The sequence below is a fragment of the Aotus nancymaae genome, unplaced genomic scaffold (genome assembly GCF_030222135.1).
Source record: "Aotus nancymaae isolate 86718 unplaced genomic scaffold, 86718_ANA_hifiasm-v0.15.2.pri h1tg000051l, whole genome shotgun sequence".
In the NCBI taxonomy this organism is placed as follows: Eukaryota; Metazoa; Chordata; class Mammalia; order Primates; family Aotidae; genus Aotus; species Aotus nancymaae.
In genome coordinates this window covers 1,029,682-1,038,521 of record NW_026988465.1, presented here as the reverse complement: position 1 = coordinate 1,038,521, position 8,840 = coordinate 1,029,682, and the positions used below count along the sequence as shown (strand labels likewise).

The 8,840-nt window shown below is 45.3% G+C and overlaps 1 long non-coding RNA gene across 1 annotated transcript in view; it reads right to left on the bottom strand.

Annotated features, from left to right (window-relative positions):
- Window positions 1-2,104: 2,104 nt before the first annotated feature.
- Window positions 2,105-8,840, bottom strand: part of LOC105708688 (uncharacterized) — a 74,123-nt gene continuing 67,387 nt past the window's right edge. Inside the window, exons 5-8 of the long non-coding RNA XR_010337601.1 lie at window positions 4,512-4,723; window positions 3,893-4,023; window positions 2,913-3,018; window positions 2,105-2,276 (exon numbers count right to left, since the gene is read on the bottom strand). This is a non-coding gene — a long non-coding RNA (uncharacterized LOC105708688). The remainder of the gene's footprint in view (window positions 2,277-2,912; window positions 3,019-3,892; window positions 4,024-4,511; window positions 4,724-8,840) is intronic.

The following is an 8,840-nucleotide window of genomic DNA, read 5'->3' as shown; positions in this document are numbered from 1 at the left end:
AATGAAGCAATGTCTGTCCACCTGTGTGTCCATCCTCAGCAGGAATCAAGTCACTACGGCACATGGGTAATGCATTAGTCTGTTTTGTGTTGCTGTAACCGAATACCTGAGACTGGGTAATTTATAATAAAAGAGGTTTATTTAGCTCACGGTTCTGCAGGCCATACAAGCCTGGCTCTGGCGTCTGCTTCTGGGGAGGCCTCAGGAAGCTTTTACTCACAGCAGAAGGTAGAGGGAGAATAGGCATGTCACATGGTGAGAGACAGCAAGAGAGAGGTGCCAGCCTCTTTAAAAATATCAAATCTCCAGGTAACTGATAGAGTGAGAACTCACACATTACCTCGGGGAGGGGAGCAAGTCATTCGTTAAGGATCCACCCTGTGACCCAAACACCTCCCACCAGGCCCCACCTCCAATACCAGGGACCACATTTGCACATGAGATTTGGAGGAGACAGATACCTAAACTACATCAGGTGGAAACTTCACTTTTTGGTTAAAGAAAAGATTATTGCTGAAAAATAAAATTTGTCCCAAATCACGAAAACTACTCACTAGGAACAGTATTATTTAAAAAATTTCTAGTTTAAAAAAACTGCCCAAAGAAGAACAAGTCCAACTGTGTTCTGAGGTCATTCCATCACAGCCTGAATCCTGGCTGCTGCAGGGAGTCCCTTTCAGGAGAGAGAACAACAGGTTTCTCATGCCTGTGGCTCAGGGGTGGGAGAGGGTACACGGCTCTGAGCCACGGCCTCTGTCCACCAACAGGAAACATGATGGCCTGGCACACACTTGCTCGGCTGCATCTCCTGCCACCCCATCCCACTTCACCTGCTGTTTCTAACCCAGCAGGGGTGGGAAATGGAAGAGCCACACTTAGAACTAAAATGAGGGTGAGCAGGCCCTGTGTGAGGTCCTGAGGGGCCCTCCCATCACGGGATTCTTTAGCGTTTTTGTGCCTGTGGACTCCATTTTGCCACCTCAGCAATCTGGACTGCATTCTCAGTAGCACTCCGAAGTGCTGAAGCAGCCTTGAGGGCGGCCTTCACATCGCTGGGTCAGTGTGTGCATTCAGCAGCGCTGCTGGCGACCTGAATAGGCCTCTCTGCATCATGCACCATGCAGGATTGCATACACACACACACACACACACACACACACACACACACCTCTCTGAAACTGTTAACCTGTTCCATTCGGAAAATAACATTAGGTTCACTGAAGTTTGTAAATTACAGAGTAGGGTTGAAGTGGTTGCTTTCACCATTAAAGCAAAAGTCAGTGAATCACCGTACAGTTCCCATAAAGGCAAATCTTTAATTTTTCTAGGAGTGTGTAAGGCCAAGGACCCGCAAGCTTGAACTGCTCTGTGTGTTGCCAGCAGCTACTCCGTCAAGGCTGGCAAGTATCTATGAATGCAAATACCTGTGCTCTGCTGAGCAGGTAAAGTCACAGGCTTTCAAGTGTTCTGTTGCACTGTGACCTCACCAGTCTCTCATCAAGAGCTAAAGTTTATTTCCCTTTTTCTTCAATCTGGATTGGCCCAGTGGCCTATTTAAGCAAACAATTAGTGCAGAAGTGATACTATGTAACCTCCAAGATTGGAACTTAAGAGATGTGCAGCTCCCACCTTTGCCTTTTGAAATGCTCTTTCTAGGAACCCAGCCACCATGCTGTGAGGAAGCCCAAGACACCACAGGGAAAAGCTCATGTGGAGAACTAAAGCCACCAGCTGACAGTCCCAGCTGAGCTCCCAGTTAATGGGCAGCACCAACCTCCAGCATGTGATTGAGACCATTTGGGACTTCAACTTATCCAAATGCCCCAGCAACATAAAACCTAAGAAACTCCTAGTCAATCCACCAAATCATGAGATTTAGCTGCTAAGTTTTGGTGTGGTTACCGAAACTGATTTCAGTGGCTACAATTCTTCAGGGACACAGAAAAGGTATCGGTGCTTTTGTCTGCAACTGTGGTCTGTGTTGCAATGCATTATACTCATGCAGCTCTATGCACACCTGGAGGTGTTTCCCATGCTTCACTGTATTAGTCTATTCTTGCATTGCTGTAAGGAATTACCTGAGATGGAGTAATTTATGAAGAAAAGAGGTTTAATTGACTGACGTTTCTGCAAGGTGTACAGGAAGCAAGGGCTCAGAAAACTTGCAATCATAGCAGAAGGTGAAGGGGAACCAGGCACGTCTTCATATGGCAGAGCAGGAGAGAGAGAAGGGACAGGTGCTCCAGATCTCATGAGAACTCTAACACGAGACAGCTCTAGGGAGATGATGCTAAACCATTAGAAATTACCCCCTGGATCCAGTCACCTCCCACCAGGCTACTCCTCCAACACTGGGGATTATAATTCAATGTGAGGTTTGGGTGAGGAGACAGCACCAAACCATTTCACCCACCAAAACTGACTCTGTGACGGGGCTGTGGCAAGCCCTCTCCTACCAGGGTCACGGCTGTCTTTTCTAACTTCCAGAAGGGCACATGCTTCTCCAGATGACATCCCTTTTTCTGAGGAAACTGGGGAAAATTCTCCAAGCCTGGACCATTATTTTTCTTTCACTTTTCCTTCTTGAACACCTTGCCTCCCCCCTCCTCTCCAATGCTCACCTCAGGAAGAGCTTCCTGATCCCTCAGCTGATGGAAGCCCTGTCTTCACCCAGATGGTCCACCATACTATGTCCCTGCCTGTCACTGGATGTCAGAGCTCCACTTCCTGGGGGTCCTGCTGCTATGATACACTCATCAGAACCGAGACCACCAATGGTGAGGTTGTCTGCCTCCTCAGGATGAGGGCTGTAATTGTCCAGACACTCCCCACATAGGTGAGGAGCAACTTTCACCTCCATCTTTAAGAGTCCAGCATCCTGGATCTCTGCCCACAGCCCAAAGCCTCCTCACCATTCTCCCAGGAAGTCTCGCCCAGCAGGTCCTCAGGTAAATGAGACTCCAGGTGGTTTCTCTGGTATCCAGGGTTTCCGAGTATATTTGACTCCACATTCCACACCTATTCGATTGTTGCAAGATTTCTACAGATGAGTCATTTGTTTAATAGACTAATAATTAGACTTACAATGACATACGTTTTTCGGTGATTTGCTTGGTCTACACACACACACACACACACACACACACACACACACACACACACACACACTTTCCTGTAACCCGTCCTACTCCCTGCTGTCTTCTCACCATTTAGCACACAGGGTATTAAGCACACTTTTCATTTTCTGTATTTCGGGCTTTGTCATCTGCAGCCTTGCTGTCCCTGGAGGGACTGCCTCTTCTAGAATGAGCCGGTTTTCGAGACAGCAAACAACTCACCCAGGAGTGCACTTTTCAAATACAAACCAACCAATCCAGAGCCCACACCTCAACCACCTCCATTATTGGGATTTCACACATGGGTCACTATTTCACACCTGGGCCCTGCACCAGTCACCATGGGACCAGGTTCCAGACCACTGGGGATAGCTCTTCTGCCCCAGATCTACTGAAATTATTCAAACCAAGATAATACTGAGCCTGTGCACCCTACCTTGCCTCGTCTTCCTGCAGAGGTGGCTGTGCAGGCTCCTGCCCGGGGCTTACTCTCTCCTCCTGCCTCCTGATGGACCTGGTGCCTGTACCATCCGCCCCCCCCACCACATGGCATGGCATTGCCCCTCCTCTTGGAACTGTGAGTAAAAACTCTTTTTTCAATGGCAGGCAGCTCCTGACATGTTGACCTTACTGGGCCTCAGATTCCCTATGAATACTTTATGTTTTAAATTGCCCAGTACCTGGAACTTTGTAGCTGCTCAATCGATATATGTTGAATGAATGTACCAAATGAAATAGCTTGAAGATTTCAGACTTTCAGGCATACAAGTTCTTACCTTCTCTCTTTTTCCCTCTAATGTCTTTGTTATGATGCTGTGATTCAGGTGGAAGCTTCTGGAGCCACAGTGCCCTCGTAGCTGTGTGATGTGGGCATATTTCCCGCTTCTCTGTACCCCAGTTTTCTTGCCTATAAAACACGAACAATAATAAAAATGATGTCACAGCATTGTTGTGAGGAGTGAAGAGTTATAAAGCTCTTAAAATGGTGTCTGGCTCACAGTAAAGTGCTGAAATCACCAGCTTTCATCATAATTCTCCCTAATCCATCTCTCTGCTCCTCCTGCTAATGTCTCGTAGGCAGAGTTGGCTTCCACCCTATAAACTGACTGTCCTGGGTCTTCCTGAGCCCCAGAAGACTCATTTCCTCAGCCCAATCAGTACCAATGATTAGAGTTATGGAAAATATAGAAAAAAAAACCATTAACAATAAACCAGAATTTTTTTTCCAGACAGAAGGTAGGTGCAATTTTAATGCCATTTGTCACCATTTTGCTCTCAGATCACTATAGAATTTCGCTCATGTGGGTCTAGAGTTAGCTTTTAAACTCATAAAAGGAAGAAAGGGGGGAAAAAAGCATGAATGCAAGTTTCTCTTTTTTAAAAAAGCATCCATACATCAACAGAAGTTACTGAAGTCTTCATCCAGGCCTCTAAGGAGTTCCGTTCGTCTCACATAGGCTCTGTCACCTCTCACAGGCATTAAGCAAGCTCCATTATGTCCCAGTGGGGTGCTTTGTCAGTCCAATGAGGATGTTTGGGTACAAATTCTACTGCACTGGGCTGAAAAGGGAAGCAGATTTCTCCTTCCTGAGAAAACAACAGAGAAACTGGGGAAAGAACAAAGGAAAATGTGAAGCAAAAATAAAGTCCAAACTTGGTGCAAAACAGGAAAGAATTTTAAGACTGAATGTTTTCTTTCACTCTCATCATTTTCAGTGCAGTGAGAAAGCACCAGCCTTGGCTTGGATTTTAAGACTTAGAGGTTTTATATGATAGAGAAAGTCTGTTTCTCTCTCTCTCTCTCTCTCTCTCTCTCTCTCTCTCTCTCTCTCTCTCTCTCTGTCTTTCTCTTTTTTTCTTTGTCTGAATAAACAAACAAAAGACAGTGGAGGGGCAGATGTGGCCTAAATTATTCTCCCTGAGTTATGGAAGAGATCGGTTAAGGCACCTGCACACAAATACACTTGTACATTAGTACCCTGTGTGCCAGGCAAAGTTATTTTTTGGAGTCATACTTTGAGGTCCTCAGAAATAAAGACCATGCCTTTTTGGCTCATCTGTGAGTTTTTTATGCCTAGCATGAAACCTGGGTGACAGTAGATACACAACAAATGGCAAATGTATGGAAAGATGGATGGATGGATGGATGGATGATTGAATGGATGAGTAGGCATATGTATGTATGGATGGATGGATGATTGACTGGATGAGTAGGTAGATGGATGATGGATGGATGGATGGATGGATGGATGATTGAATGGATAGGTAGGTGTACGGATGGATGGATAGATGGTTGGATAATTGAGTGGATGAGTAGGTGGATGGACAGATGGATGGATGGATGGATGGATGGATGATTTAATGGATAGGTAGGTGTATGAATGGATGGATGGATGGATGAATGATTGAATGGATGAGTAGGTGGGTGGACGGATGGATGGATGATTGAGTGGATGAGTAGGTGGATGGATAGATTGAATAGATGGGTGGATGGATGGATAGATGAATAGATTATTTAGCCCTAAGAGTTATCTGGGAGATAAAGATGTAGGTATCAATACTCCATTCTGAATAATCAATAGCTCACTGAATGCTCCTTCCTTTCAACCATCCTCATGAGGATCTTTCAAAATTAGGTACTGGCCCAGGGTCTCAAAAAACATGAACTCAAATGGATTTTAATGACCTTGGCAATGGAGCTGAATTTCTAATTTTCACTGATGTCCAAGGCCAAAAAAACTCTTGGGCCTAACTTGGACTGGCACCATGTCCAATGATAACCAGGAGCCAAGAAATAGCCATCAGTAAAACAGCAGAAACATTCCAGCATCCCATTACTTTCTGTTGACAACCTTGATCTTGAAGAATTAACCGGTCTTTCCCCTGTGAGTCCAGTAGATCTGGGGACTTAGACCCAATTTTTGTTTACCAGAGGGTTGCTTGATAGAGACTCTAGTAGTCCACCAACCCAATATCCATTTTCCCCTTCTTTCTTACAAAAAAACACAACAGCAGCAACAGAAAACCAAAAACAAACTAACCAACAAAATTCTCAATTTGTTTGGGATGAGAGACAATGAGACACAGCTGAAAAACATGTTCCAATAACCCTTACGGCTAAGGATGTTCAGTTAAGTGAAGAAATATAAACCTTTAGTTGGTTTTAGACACTGTTTTTCAGAGCTTTGTTACTTGCAGTCAAACCCATTTCCTAACTGATACTCCTTCTATACCGGGTAAACTGATTTGAAAAGATGCCATGAGAGAAGGGAACGTTCTAGCAAAGTCCAGGAAACTAAGCAGGTAAATCAAGTGCCTAGAAGTTAATGGACTGGTTTATCATCTCGGAAGCTACTACAGGCAAGGACAACGTGAGTGCTGTCTCATTCACAGGAGTTACCTCGGAAGGCAATACTGGCATTTCTCAAGATATATCTGAACCTTCTTTTTGAACTGTCTTCTAAAGTAATTTATAGGCTACACAAGTCCATTTTCCTTTGCACTCTCACCCCACTTGGGATCAATGTTAGCATCTCCAACTTGATAACTCATCTCATTGATCAGAAATGGCTTTATTTGACAATTTCAAAAAAAAATTGAATATTCCTTCAAAAGAAGGACTTTTGTCACTGCTGAGATTATTAAAAGGAAATTACATGGAGGCTGATTCTAGGTCCCCTGTCAGTCCTCTCCCTCTTCCCTATACGCAATAGGGAAGCTGCCAGGGGAAAGCCTGCCCACGTTAACCCCGTCCCCTACACTGCCACCAAAGTCAATATTTGCCTGTTGGTCTGCTACCCCACGGCCGCTCTGTATCTGAGTTAGTTCCTCCAGATCTGACCTTGTCCTGTCTTGTCTTTGATGACCTCTCAGTATGACTTAACCTGGGCACAGCTAGGATATAGCAAAGGCTCAGGAAAGTGCAGTAGAGCTGGACCTGGCCAGGACCAGGAGACAATGGCATCCACAGAGCAGAGCAGTGCCCATTTGCAGGCATCACTGTGCCCTTTCACAGGTGTGAGTGGTCCTAGGGACAAGCCAAGAGAGGTTTGTTATCTGGGGAATGTGTCTGATTAACTGCCATCCCAGGAGGAAGAAGGCAGCCAAGTCCAGGAAACTGAGCAGATAAGTCAAGTGCCTGGAAGTCAATGGATGGGTTGATCATGTAGGAAGGTTAAACTGGAGAGGAAGGAACTAGTGGATCCACTGCATACTGGAAAGTGTGGATGGGCTCAAGACTGATTCAAGAACATAACTTGAACTCCAGGTGCCAGCTCAAACGGAGGAAGCCCCTTATAACCTACCTCTTCCCCTGATTACAGCTAAAAGCTCTGGACAGTATACGAAAAGTAACTACCTGGGCCAGGTGCAGCGGCTCACGCCTGTAATCCCAGCACTCTGGGAGGCCGAGGCGGGCAGATCATGAGGTCAGGAGTTTGAGACCAGCCTGACCAACATAGCAAAACCCCATCTCTACTAAAAATACAAAAATTAGCCAGGCACAGTGGCGGGCACCTGTAGTCCCAGCTACTTGGGAGGCTGAGGCAAGAGAATCACTTGAACCTGGGAGGCAGAGGTTGCAGTGAGCCGAGATCACACCACTGCACTCTAGCCTGGGCGACAAGAGCAAGACTCTGTCTCAAAAAAAAAAAAAAAAAAAAAAAAGAAAAAAAGAAGAAAAGTAACTACCTGTGAACTCTAAAGAGAAAACAAGAACAATTTGAGGAATGACCAATATAGTGTCGAGTTTACTCACTTTTTCCCATCTCCTGGCTTTGATCCAGGGATGAGCCAAAGCCTTACAACTACACAGAGGGTGTGGACAGAAAAATTCCGCATGCAACCCCTTCCCCCCAGCCAGAAAGCCAGGAAGAGGTTCTGGGAGCCTAAGAGTTAGGGAGGATTCCCCTTCTTGTCTTTCTTTTTCCTTTTTTCCCTCATTTTTCTTTTCTACCTTTTCCCCAAGGTCAGTCTCAGTTGCAAAGCAATACTGTTTCTGCCTCCACAGCACAGGCACATAAAACCTGGGGAGAAAACCTGTCTTTTTGGCCAGGGGAACCACAAAAAGGGGGCCCTGGGAAATGGAGTGTGCTGAGGGGTGAGAACTGGAGGCAGGCATCTCCCAGTTCTGTGAATGGACCTACCTAAGTCCCAGGCTCACCCTTGAGATGCACATGCATGGAGCAGACCCGAAGAAGCATTTAGCAAAGACTTCAAAAACTGAAGTTCTCCGGCTGCAATCTAAACCCCAGCCCGAGAACGTCCAGATGAGCCCCTGAGTGGCACGTACATGTGGTGGTCACAAAGCACAGCAAGGACTTTGGAACCAGAATTGACACTGATCTACCAGCCACAAAAGGCTAGTCAGAAGTGGGAGGCTGAGTCTAACCAGTTTGTCATCAACACAAAAAGAGTTAAGCTGAAGAGAGAATTTTTTTAATAGACCTTATATTTACAACATAGTATTCTCCAATACCCCACACCCAATTTCCTTTATCATTAACTTTTTATATTAGTTTGGTACATTCATTAGAGTTAAGAAATCAATGCTAACACATTATTTTTAACTAAAATTCATAGTTTATTCAGATTTCCTAGGTTTTTACCTGTCTGTCTTTGTTCCTGGATCTGATCCAGCACAGCACATTATATTTAGTTTCTGCTGTGGCAGCTTATTCCCTGCTTTCTTGTTTTATGTGACCGCAGTTTTGAGGAGTACTGGTT